This window comes from Telopea speciosissima, chromosome 8, assembly GCF_018873765.1.
Source record: "Telopea speciosissima isolate NSW1024214 ecotype Mountain lineage chromosome 8, Tspe_v1, whole genome shotgun sequence".
Classification (NCBI taxonomy): Eukaryota; Viridiplantae; Streptophyta; class Magnoliopsida; order Proteales; family Proteaceae; genus Telopea; species Telopea speciosissima.
Window position 1 is genome coordinate 31,078,198 of NC_057923.1, and position 12,000 is coordinate 31,090,197.

Below are 12,000 nucleotides of genomic sequence, written 5' to 3' on the forward strand. Positions count from 1 at the left end.
GATAGGGAAGGCGGAGGAACAGAGCAGGAGGAGCCCAAACCTGGTCCGCTCGAATTTCTCAACCCCAAGGTCACGGATTTGGACTTCTCCAACCCCAAATCTCCTCTCCTCACTTTGAGGTATGTGTTTCCCTTCCCATTTTGGTTCCCTTGAATTGATTTGGATCTTCTTCTGGGGTTTTAACTAGTGTTTTCTTCCCTTTTTCTCAATATTGGGTTTTGTTGCTTGGAAAGATGTGGGAATCTTATTTTTTCTTGTTCCTTTAAGTTCCAAACCTATTTGTAATCATGTTTAAACATGTAATACTCATCGATTAGGGCTAGGGTTAGTCCAACCGAAAATATCCCACTGTTTTGGTGTTTTTGCTTTAGGATATGGAATGTATTGCTTATACTCCCCACCTTACATGGGTTTGTTGACATTTCTTTGTGTATTATCTCTTGTTTGACATCTTTGTTAATGTCCCCATGGAAATTTGAAGACATTCTTGAATGCTTGGTGTATATCTTATTTTTCTTTTAAATTTTCCTTTACAAGCACATTGCTTGCATTGTTTGTTGTTTTATCCCTTGATATCATATCAGATTTTATAGGGGCCCTTTGGGAATTTCTTCCTTAACCCGGGTTCAAGAGAGTTATTGCCATGTCATTTCCCTTTTTACTGTCCTAATGACCTTGGATCAATGGTCTATTATATATTTTTTTTGAATTCCCTTATTTCATTAACATTGGAGCGATTACTCACTCACATTTGTTCTTTGTTTTTTATCTGATGTGTGTGTAGATTATTTAGGTGGAAGAATGGCTCCTAGAACAAGGGGAAATAGGGCTCCTGCAGCAGCAGCTGCACCGGCTACAGCCCCAGTACCAGCTCCTTTTGATGCAAATTTCTTTGTATCAGCGGAGGCCGAGGATCTATACACAAGAAAGCTTCACCGAAGGAAGATTGAAGTGGGCAGAGATGTTATCGTGGAGGAGCTTGTGGCCTTCAAAGTGAGGCCAAGGTTTGAGCATTTAGGATGGCATAACATGTTGACCTTGCCCAAGTACTACTGCCCTAAGTTTATCGGGCATTTCTATTCCAATATGACAATGGTTCTATAAGATATAGGGAGACTGTGAATCAATTCTTTCGTGAAGGGAGTCAGAATCTCTTTAATGAGATCGAGTTGGGGGTCATCTTAGGAATCAGCTCTATGGGGAACCGGGTGTACCATCCACCTGGAAGGGATCCCCTAACTTGCATGTCCCTAGCAGAGTACCAGCACCTATACAATACCATGACCAATGACAAGTTTGATTACCGGGTTAAAATGACTGCTTTTGGAAATTCCTAGCGAATTTTGACTATGATTACCAAATCCAATCTGGTGCCAATCAAGGGGCACAACACTGAGCCTTCCCTTATGTCTGCTACTTTGGGGTACTGCTTGCATCAGGGTACCCAAATAAGTCTACCTTATGTCATTGTCAAGCATATGTTGCACATCCAATTCAAGTCCTGAATTGAGAAGACTCTACCCCATGGAAGACTTCTTACTCACATCTTCCAGCATTTCCAAGTCAACTTGGAAGATGAGCCACCTTGTGAGAGCTACAAGGAACCATTTGGGAGGAACTCCCTGGCCCGCATGCAGATTATAGTTGATACCTATAGTGACGGGGAGCCAGTGGTCCTAGCAGGTGGTGTAGATGTGAGTGCAGAGGCCAGTGATGAGGATGAGGGAGAGGTTCCAGTGTAGGCTGCTGCTGGTGCCTCTAGTTCTAGGACTTCAGATATGGATGCTATTCTTGATGCTCTAGGCCAGTTGAACACCAACATGGCCAAGCTCAACTCAGACATGATACAGGGTTTCGTAGGTATTCATGGACAACTTGCCTCTCACAGCCATCGCTTCGAAAGGGTGGAGAAGGATATTCACGACATCAATGCCTACCTATACTATGAAGGCAATGATGAGGAGGACGAGGACAGTGACGATGAGATGGGGGATTAGGCCCCAAGCCTGTTTGAGTTTCTATTGCCTTTCTCTGATTTCAGTTTCTGTTGCTTTTGGTTGGGAGTTTGTGAACAATATACATATATATTTTTTTTAACTTGTCTTTATCTTCTCCCCTTTTTTTTTTCTTTTTTTTTTTGGAACATGTAATTATGGTTCTGTTGGCTGTAATTTTAGGAACTTTATTTATGGTTTGTGTAGTTACTTGCCTCCACCGGAGGTTAAGTAGCATAACAACTGGATGTTCATGGGGTTTACTTATATATATATATTAACTCTCTAGTTCTCATGTTGTCCTTATTATTCACTATTGTTCTCGAATTTCTCCCTAACTAATCTTCTCCCTATGTTCTGCACACATTCATATTATGCCTGTTGAAAACTTTTAACTTAGACCCTATTGTGTAGAGTGAATCAAGAGCCCTTGGTGGACCACATCTGGTGAAGAGCATCACGCTGTCACGCCCCTATCTCAAGCTTATGCCATAAGCATAGTTAAGAGGATGATTAGGACGCCACACGTCACCCTAATTCCTGCCAGGATCAATGACACAGTGTCCCAGAGCATAGTTACCACCCAAGGACCCACCTAAATAATTACATTTGAGTCAAAGAAATAAATATTCCATTCATTGTCAGAGTTATCGTAAGCGAAAGAAATATTTACATAAGCAATTATACACTGTTCAGCTATCTAAGTGATAATATAGTAGTTAGTGCTGACACCAGCTGACCATGACATAACTACTCAAAAGTATAATAAGTTAATATTGAAAATATTCATAATGGGCACAAAGCCCCAAAAGAATCAAAAGGAGGGGACACCACCCCAATTCCATCAGTGCCCATAAGCACATTCATCACAGGGGCAACCGTCGTCGTGTTCCTCCGACACGTACTCAGGCTCCTCTGTGCCAATACTATAGTACTTCGCAGACTATACATCTAGGTCGGCCAAGTAACCATCACTTGCATCAAAATCTAAAAGTTGTGTACACAGGGGGTTTGCTCCACTGAGCCAGTGAGGGGAAAGGGGAGTGCACATACACAAAATCACACGTAGTCCATGATGCATGAAATGTTAAATATATTTTTCACCTAACAAACAGTCTAAGTCATGGTATATGCTACTGTGATAACTCGGGAGACACTGAGGGTCACTTATCCTATTGCCCTAGTGAAACCTCAATTATCACAAGGGAGCCTATGTCGGTAGAAGCCATAGACCACCGTGGCAGACCCCAATAGTCATTAGTACCCCTGACTTGGCCTCTCCCACCTCCACAGACCTCAGGTGCTCAGACTATCCAACACATAAACTCCTGTTAGGAAGGGTCGTAGCATAAGGGATTATAAAACCTAGCCACAGATATACTACATGCAATTCCTATAGTCCCGAGAGGTATTTTGGGTGCATCAACGCCCCATTCCATCTAGTACCCGGGTGCCAGCACGGCAAGACGCATACAGACCAGGATGGCAAATAATGAATATAATAATAAGGAATTCGGGGTTCCAACATCAGCACACCCGGCACCGTAACCCAATATAATAAATTAAAGCAATATGACCTCATATCATCAATTCATGCAAATCATTATTTTATATGAAAGGATGCAACATAGCAAGAATGAGTGCACGCACATAACCATCGTATAATCTATGTAGTTATATTTCTATATGTATAAATCAATCCCAAACATCACCCAATGCCCATTTCTTGCCTTTCGAGGTGTTTGGTAAGGTTTTCTCAAGTGCCCGTACTCCCGCACAGATTCCAAGGTCTGAGGATACGTGAAAGTAGTGTTAGAAGTATATAGGTGGGTCCCATAAAGGATCCCAATAGTTTAATTGAAGTTTGGGTCAAGACAGCAGGGGCGGGTGCAGGAACAGATTCAGGTAGGTGGGTTCGGTCTTGGATCCGTCCAGGCCATACCCAAAAATACATGGAACAGACTCACGGGCGGATGCGGAACATGGATCCGCTCTTGCATCTATCTAAACCCTGAGATTTTCCCTAGAGCGACCTGAGCTATGGGTGGATTCACTCAAGTGAGTCTGCTCGTGGCTCCGCCCAGAATAAACAGCCATGTTAAGATGAACGGACTAACCGACGGATACACGATAGTGAGTCTGATCGTTCGTCTATCACCATTCCTTTGAAAGCTGCGAAGATCTCCACCACCAGCCCTTCATTCATGGATCCATAAAGGTCCTAGGGTTAAGGAGGTGGGTCCAAACCTTCGTTGGAGGTCCAATATACATAGCCCATTAAATGATTTAGGGAAAATTCAAAAGATTGGACCCATCTCCGAGGTTCCTCCCAGCCTAAGCTAGGTTTCCAATGCTTGAATAGCATTTAGGTTAATAGATCCAAGGAGGCATTTAGGGAAGAGGATAAAGGTCTCAAAGGGAGCATTCAATGAGGTTTAAAGGGGTTTCCAAGAGAACCCCCAAGCTTGGAATCGATCCCAAGGGATTCTCCAAACTCAGAAATGGAAAAGAGAGGGAGGAAGATGAGGTCACTTACCCCAAGGTTCGATTTATGGGTGATTCTCCACCTCAACAGTCCCCTTCCACGCACTCCTCCACAAGCCTTTAATGCTCCATAGCTCCCACGTTTTAGGTTGGTGAAGGAAGTAATGAGACTTGAAGACTAAGCCTTAGTCTTATATCCAATCCCACTTGGGGCCTGTTTGGCATAGGCATTATGAGTCAAAACTCATCCAAGAGGTCTATTTAGCCAATGGGTCCACCCTCATGACAACCCACAAGCTAAGGAGAACAAGGGTGAGGCCCAAACCTTGTCTAGGTGTCTAGATAGGATGTCCGGGCATAGGGTGTGGGTCCCACCTAAGAAAACACACAAAAGCCATAAACAGCATGGGGCGGACTAACAGGTGGATTCAGTCTTGGTGTGTCCACTCATGCATCCGTTGCTGCTGTAAGGGCAGAAACTTAAGAAAATTGGTCGGGCTTTGGCCCATACTTCAAGGTTAACTAGGGGAGGGTATAGTAACATTCACAAGGTTAGTATCTTACCCCTCAACTGTCATGACGTGTCCTTCGTGATCCCGAATAGTTTTCAAATCACAATGCTAAGCTCATCACCAAAGGAGGTATCTAGCTGTGGGGACACAGGGAACGCCTTCTGGTACTCTTCGCTCTGTGGACTCGTGCTAGGAGGCTGATCGATGGGGTCATCATCGATAAATCTCCCCCACTGCCAGTTAAGGAACCTCTCCTCCACAGGAAGGCTTATGAACTGGTCAATGATCTTGTGGCTAGATTTGACCACAAGGGAAAATAGCTCACCAGCGTACATGACAGCAGAATGTACACCTCACAAGAGAGAAATTATAATTAATAGTAAATCCGGGCGTAGATGTAACATAAGGTGTTGGATGCCTGTGAGGGTGACCATATATATGAGAAAAGAAAAGAGAAAAAGGGATGGATGCCTCACAGGTTAATCACAGAGGGCTGGTCGGGCTGACTGATGAGCACATTTATGTATGAAGTCTTAGGGCCATAGAGCATACATTTTTATACTTGGAACGGAGCTACTCGAGGTTTTTGTTTGTGTTTTCAGGTTTTAGGTGAATTCTTATGAAAATGGAGCAAATGATGCAAAAAAAACGTTTTTAAGCTGTTTAGTGGTGTTTGGCAGTAGCCGGAAGTGCCCAGGAGTCGAGAAAATCAAGTTTGGATTGAGCACTGAAAGAATCACGTCAACCAGTCAAATTTTATTATGAGTATAGTGGGCCCTTTAGCATAATTTTGAGGTGTTAATAGTATGGATGCGTAGCCCGTTGAGTCAGCTTCGTAACGGTTCAAACAACACTTGATTCCGAGTTGAAACAAAGAAGTTACGACCGTTTCTGTAATGACGCGTGAAAATGGCATGCCACTGTTTTCAATTTTTATGACAACGGTTTGTTTGTAATTATCAAAAATCGGCCGGAGACAAAGTAAAGTGGAAGTTCGAATTCGAGGAGCCGTATTACAATTATCAGAAGTTATCTTTTCTATTAGCCAAAAGATTCCATTTGGAAGGCTCTAGAGCAGTCCAATTTCAACTTGAGATATCTTGGGCTCCCGAATTCAAAATTGGACGAAATTTGGGTCTATTTTGGGTGATTTTTCACAAGGAACGCAATAGTGAGGCCTATATAAGCACCCCATGCTCCACATTTTTTGAAGGACAAAATGGGTAGTTTAGTTATTGTGAGTGGAATCCTAAGCATCACTCTCTCTCTCCTCCAACTTTCCAAGGGTACTTTTGGGATTTTACTTTAGATAGATTTCTTTAAAGAAGATTCTCTCATCTTTGGAAGGTTGAAAAGTCAAAGATGCCTTGATCTCATCGCTTGGAGAAGACACCTGCAAAGAAAAGGAAGCACAGAATTGAATTAGAAAATCCACCTTTTAGAAAATAAAAGGTTTATGTAGCTAAGATTTTTGTCTCTCCCACATTCTATTTTTTTTTATTTTTTTTTTTCTTGGGATTCAAGCTTTTTGTAAAGGAATGAGAAGGGAATATTTCTCCTACCTCTTCTCTCTTCTCCGTTCTCCCCTCCTTCCCCCTATAAATACCCCTTGCCCCTTGGGTTGTAACAAGTTAATTTTTAGTTAGTTCTAGTTCAGTTTTAGTTCAATTTTTATGCAATTTTTAGTTCATTGCTTAGTAAATTTTCTCTTCTTCTCCTTCTAATTTTTGGTTTTCTGGTCTTAGTTTTGATTTCATGAATTTAATTCCATGGTTGTAATAGGTTTAATTCAAGGTTTAGTTTCAATTAATGTCTTCAATTTGATTGTAATATTTTAATTCTAGTTTAGTTTTAAAGCTTTCTAGTCTAGGCTTCTAATCCTTGTGAGAAGAATTAGAGACTTGAAAGAGGAAGCCATGCAAGGATTATTCAAGTGTTCAAGCTTCTTCAACTACATTCATACAAGGCCTAATGAATTCATGCACTTTCAACTTTGGTATAAGGGAGTATTAGTTCTTAATTTTGTTTTTAGTTTCTTCTTCTTTTTCTTAATCTCTTAATTTTATTTTCGTTCTTCTTCTTCTTCTTAACCTTCTAATTCCTCCATTATTTTTATTTTTAATCACACTCTCATCACCTCTATTCTCTCCATTCTAGTAGGACTCTAATTCTCCATTATTTTTATTCTCATTCTCTGCCACTCCAATTATTCCATGCTTGTGGAATGCTATTTTTTTTTTATTATCATTATCATGCATTAGGTTAAACATCTTAATTTAATTAATCTTCTTTTAATTTCAGATTTGGGAGCACCATTTCAAGTGTGGTAATAGCAAGCAATTTCAGTCCGGTTCAAGCACCTTCATATTTCACCTCTCTAATCTCTTAGCCCTACTCTTCTTTTGTCTTTTTTTATGTGGTTGTGATGTGTGGCTGTAATTTATTCCTTCAAATCCACGTTAGTTTTGATAGGTTAGATGCTTATGTGTTAGGAGACCAATTCAATTCCTTAGATGCTTAATTTTGATAGATGCTTGTGAGTTAGGATACGTTAGTTTAATTATCATTAGTTTAATCCAACACTTAAATTAATTTGGTTCACTTTGCATTGCTTTAAAGTGAGTAAAATAGAGTGGTGTACATGTCCTTGAGTTCGACCCGTAGCTACGATTGATCCGTACGCTTGCGATTATTATTTCTTGCAAATAAGTTTTTGACACTGTTGCCAGGAAGATTATTGTCCACTTTGTTTTCTTATTTTTAAGTAATTTGGAGTATTTTAATTTCTTTTACCTTTTCTTCTAAAAAAAAACAAGTTTTTGAAAACCTCATCTTGTTTCTCTTCTGTTTCAAGGACTGTGCGTTCAATCTAAAGTTTTTCATATGCCCAAACCCCCTGCCTCTTTTGGTGTCCCTCATAGGATTTAGTTATCTATGACGCTGCATCTTGACTTGGTTGGGTGGATTGGCATGTGACTTATCTTTGGAGGTGACCAACTTTGATAACAGGAAAGCAACAAAGTGAGTGCTTTTGTTGATTTTTTCCAATTCCTTTTATTTTAATTTTTCCTTTTCTCTAAAATATATATATATATATATATATATATATATGTTTTAGGGAGACCCCAAATTGTGGATAGGTGGTTAGTAAGCATGTTTGGAATAATGGGAGATACACTTCCACCTATGACTTTGGGGGAAAGGTGGAACCATGCTAAGGCACATATAACTTTGGGGGAAAGGTTTAACCAGGTTAGGGCGGCCAAAAGTAGAGAGTTAGAGAACAACTTTGCACCACCCCAGTATAATTTTGTTCCCCAACCCAACTATGGGCTTTCAGGAAATTTTGATTGGTCACATCCCCATGCTATCCATGTTATGGAAGGATGCCCTAATCTTTATGGGGGTGATGATGAGAATGTGAGTCCTTTATTTCAGTACAATTCTTTTGGCACTTACAATTAGGGGTGGAGTGATCATCTCAATTACTCGTGGGATCAATGGAATAACCCAGCTGGACCACCCAATTTTCAATATCATGGTTAGTTTGGTCCTTTAATGCCCAACCCTCCACCTCTCCCTGCACCATATCAACAACCGCGTAAGTTTCAAAAAATGGGTGAGAATGCCAGAATAAGTGAGTTGGAGAAACATATAGCCCTTCTCATAACAGACCACAATAACATGGAGAAGCAACTCTCTCAACTGATCACCATGATGCAGGAGGAGGAAATGGGTAAATCACCTAGTCAGCCTGAACCTAATCTATGTTACCAGATTTCAGGTCAGAATGAACCACCCCATCCCTAGTTTAATGATGTTGAAAGTCTACCACCCCAGTATGAAGTTAATGAGAGTCACCCCCAACACAATGATTTTTAAGATGATTTATTTGTTGAGATTGAGTTTCCTGAAGATGTTAGTGAAGCAAAGTTTGATGAGCCACCTGGGGACGTCCAACTTTTGCCTAAAATTTTTGATTTTAGTGAGCCTAGTGTTTCTACTGATTTAGAATCAGATTTTCATGATAGCATAGAAACCCAAGAAATTCGATCTCCCTCTTTTTCCTTAGAAAACCCAGATAATTGTCATTTTGAGGATTCAATTGTCCCGTATGTTGATTGGCCCAAACCTCCTAGGTTTGATGATTTTATTGAGGAGGACAATGTTGGTCATGATGCTCTTCAAGCATATTATCGTGATCCTTATTTGGCAAACCAAGTTATGCAAAGGGCGGATAGTTTTATTGCTAGGATTGATTTGAGTAAACCTCCCATTTTTTATGATTATCTTGATGAGATTACTGACATTCATGATCCTTTTGATGCTTACTGTGATCCATTCTTTAATGACATGCATTTTGCATTGACCACGAGAGGGAATGGGAGGATTTGTCTACATGGACTATTTTTCACTGCTTTCGTTTTCCACTGTCCCATGAGGACAGATTTTCTGGTTGGGTATTTATCATTTGTGCTTAACTTTCATGTTATTTCTTGCTTTACTAAAATTCATGGTTGAGTAGTTTCTGGTTCTGAAGCTCTTTCTACATTTATCGGCCATGGTTGAGATTTCTGTTGCTGCCCCTAGTACTTTTTGTAGAGCTCATGACTTTTATGATCCTCTTTGTTGATTATATCTGGTTAGCCCCCTCCCTTGTCCTTATTCTTTATTTCTGCATGCATTGAGGACACTGCATGAATTAAGTGTGGGGAGGGTGTGTTGGACTTAATTGGTGAATTTTGATTATGGCGGTAGTTTGGTGTTATGTATACATCTCTTTGATTTCAAATCGAGAGAAAGAGGGAATTAGGTGTCCTAGCATGCGAAATAATAAAAAAATCCCTTTTTAAGGACGGTAATTGGTATGTATCCGGTGAGAAGGATTGAGTTGGAAAATATGAGTACTATTTCGTTTGATGGCTAGATTCCTCTATGTGTTTTATTGACCCTTTGATCTTTTGGCTAGTAGTTGAGACCAATTTGTTTGTGGCAAGGCAAGGCATGAAAGTGAATGAAAAAAGAAAAAAAAAAAAGAAGAAAGAAACAAGAAAGGAAAGTGGAATTCCTTGGAACTAGACAGGGCATTGGTGCCTCAGGAAGCACGGTGACTTGATCGAAATTCCTTGGAAGGAAACTCAAAAAAAAAAAAAAAAAAAAAAAAAACTCTAGCATCAATGTCTCAAAGTCCTTATAGATATATGTAAAAAGCGAAGCTACCAAGTATTTAGGTGTCTGGTGTATGCTTCACCATGTCATTCAGAGAACAGTAGTGGAGTAGAAATAGAGTTTAATGTTAAGAAAGAAAAGCTTTTACCTTAATGCCTGAAAAGAAAGTATGGTAAAAAATACTCAAAGCCTAAGTCTTTGGTTCCATCGATGCTATGAGTGATTTACTTGAAGGTGAGTAATGTTCAGAAAATATGAGGAGATCCCTTGATCTTGATGCATGCTTGTTACTTGAATTGATGTGGGGTGACAAAATTCAAGTGTGGGGGAATCTTTGGCTCCTTGATCTTTAGTTGAGAATTCTTAGAGCTTGTGTGCATTATCTTCCTTATACCATGATTAAAATTTGTAGCATCTTTTGACTTACTGAATTTTGGGTATACATTCACTGCAAACTCCCACGAGACACAACTTGTCCACTAGGGGTAACCTAGGGGTTTAAAGGCTTGTTGCACATGCTAAGTGCAACCATGATTCCTACGAAAGTGAGTTAGGATTTTCTGCATTCTAGATTAGTTTTTTTGTTTACTTGAGGAAAAGTTACGTTCAAGTGTGGGGGAATTTGATGAGCACATTTATATGTGAAATCTTAGGGCCATAAAGCATGTATTTTTATACTTGGAACGGAGCTACTCGAGGTTTTTGTTTGTGTTTTCAGGTTTTAGGTGATTTTTTGTGAAAATGGAGCAAATGATGCTAAGAAAATATTTTTAAGCTGTTTAGTGGTGTTTGGCAGTAGCCGGAAGCGCCCAGGAGTCGAGAAAATCAAGTTTGGATTGAGCATTGAAAGAATCACGTCAACCAGTCAAATTTGGATGTAAGTATAGTAGGCCCCTTAGCATAATTTTGAGGTGTTTATAGTATGGATGCATAGCCCGTTGAGTAAGCTTCGTAACGGTTCAAACGATACTTGAGTCTGAGTTGAAATGAAGAAGTTACGGCCGTTTTCGTAATGAAGCGCGAAAATGGCATGCCACTATTTTCAATTTTTATGACAGGGGTTTGTTTGTACTTAACGAAAATCAGCCGGGGACAAAGTAAAGCAGAAGTTCGGATTCGAGGGGCCGTATTACAATTATCAGAAGTTATCTTTTCTGTTAGACAAAAGATTCCATTTGGAAGGCTCTAGAGCAGTCCAACTTCAACTTGAGATATCTTAGGCTCCCGAATTTCAAATTGGACGAAATTTAGGTCTATTTTGGGTGATTTTTTGCAAGGAACGCAATAGTGATGCCTATATAAGCACCACATGCTCTACGTTTTTTGAAGGACAAAATGAGTATTTTATTTATTGTGAATGGAATCCTAGTCATCACTCTCTCTCTCCTCCAACTTTCCAAAAGTACTTTTGGGATTTTACTTTGGATAGATTTCTTTAAAGAAGATTCTCTCATCATTGGAAGGTTGAAAAGTCAAAGATGCCTTGATCTCATTGCTTGGAGAAGACACTTGCAAAGAAAAGAAAGCATAGAATAAAATTAGAAAGTCCACCTTTTAGAAAATAGAAGGTTTATGTAGCTAAGATTTTTATCTCTCTCACTTTCTATTTTTTTTATATTTTTTTCTTGGGATTCAAGCTTTTTGTAAAGGAAGGAGAAGGAAATATTTCTCCTACCTCTTCTCTCTTCTCCTTCTCCTCTCCTCCCCCCTATAAATACCCCTTGCCCTTTGGGTTGTAACAAGTTACTTTTTAGTTAGTTCTAGTTCAGTTTTAGTTCAATTTTTGGTTCATTGCTTAGTAAATTTTCTCTTTTCTCCTTCTAATTTTTGGCTTTCTAGTC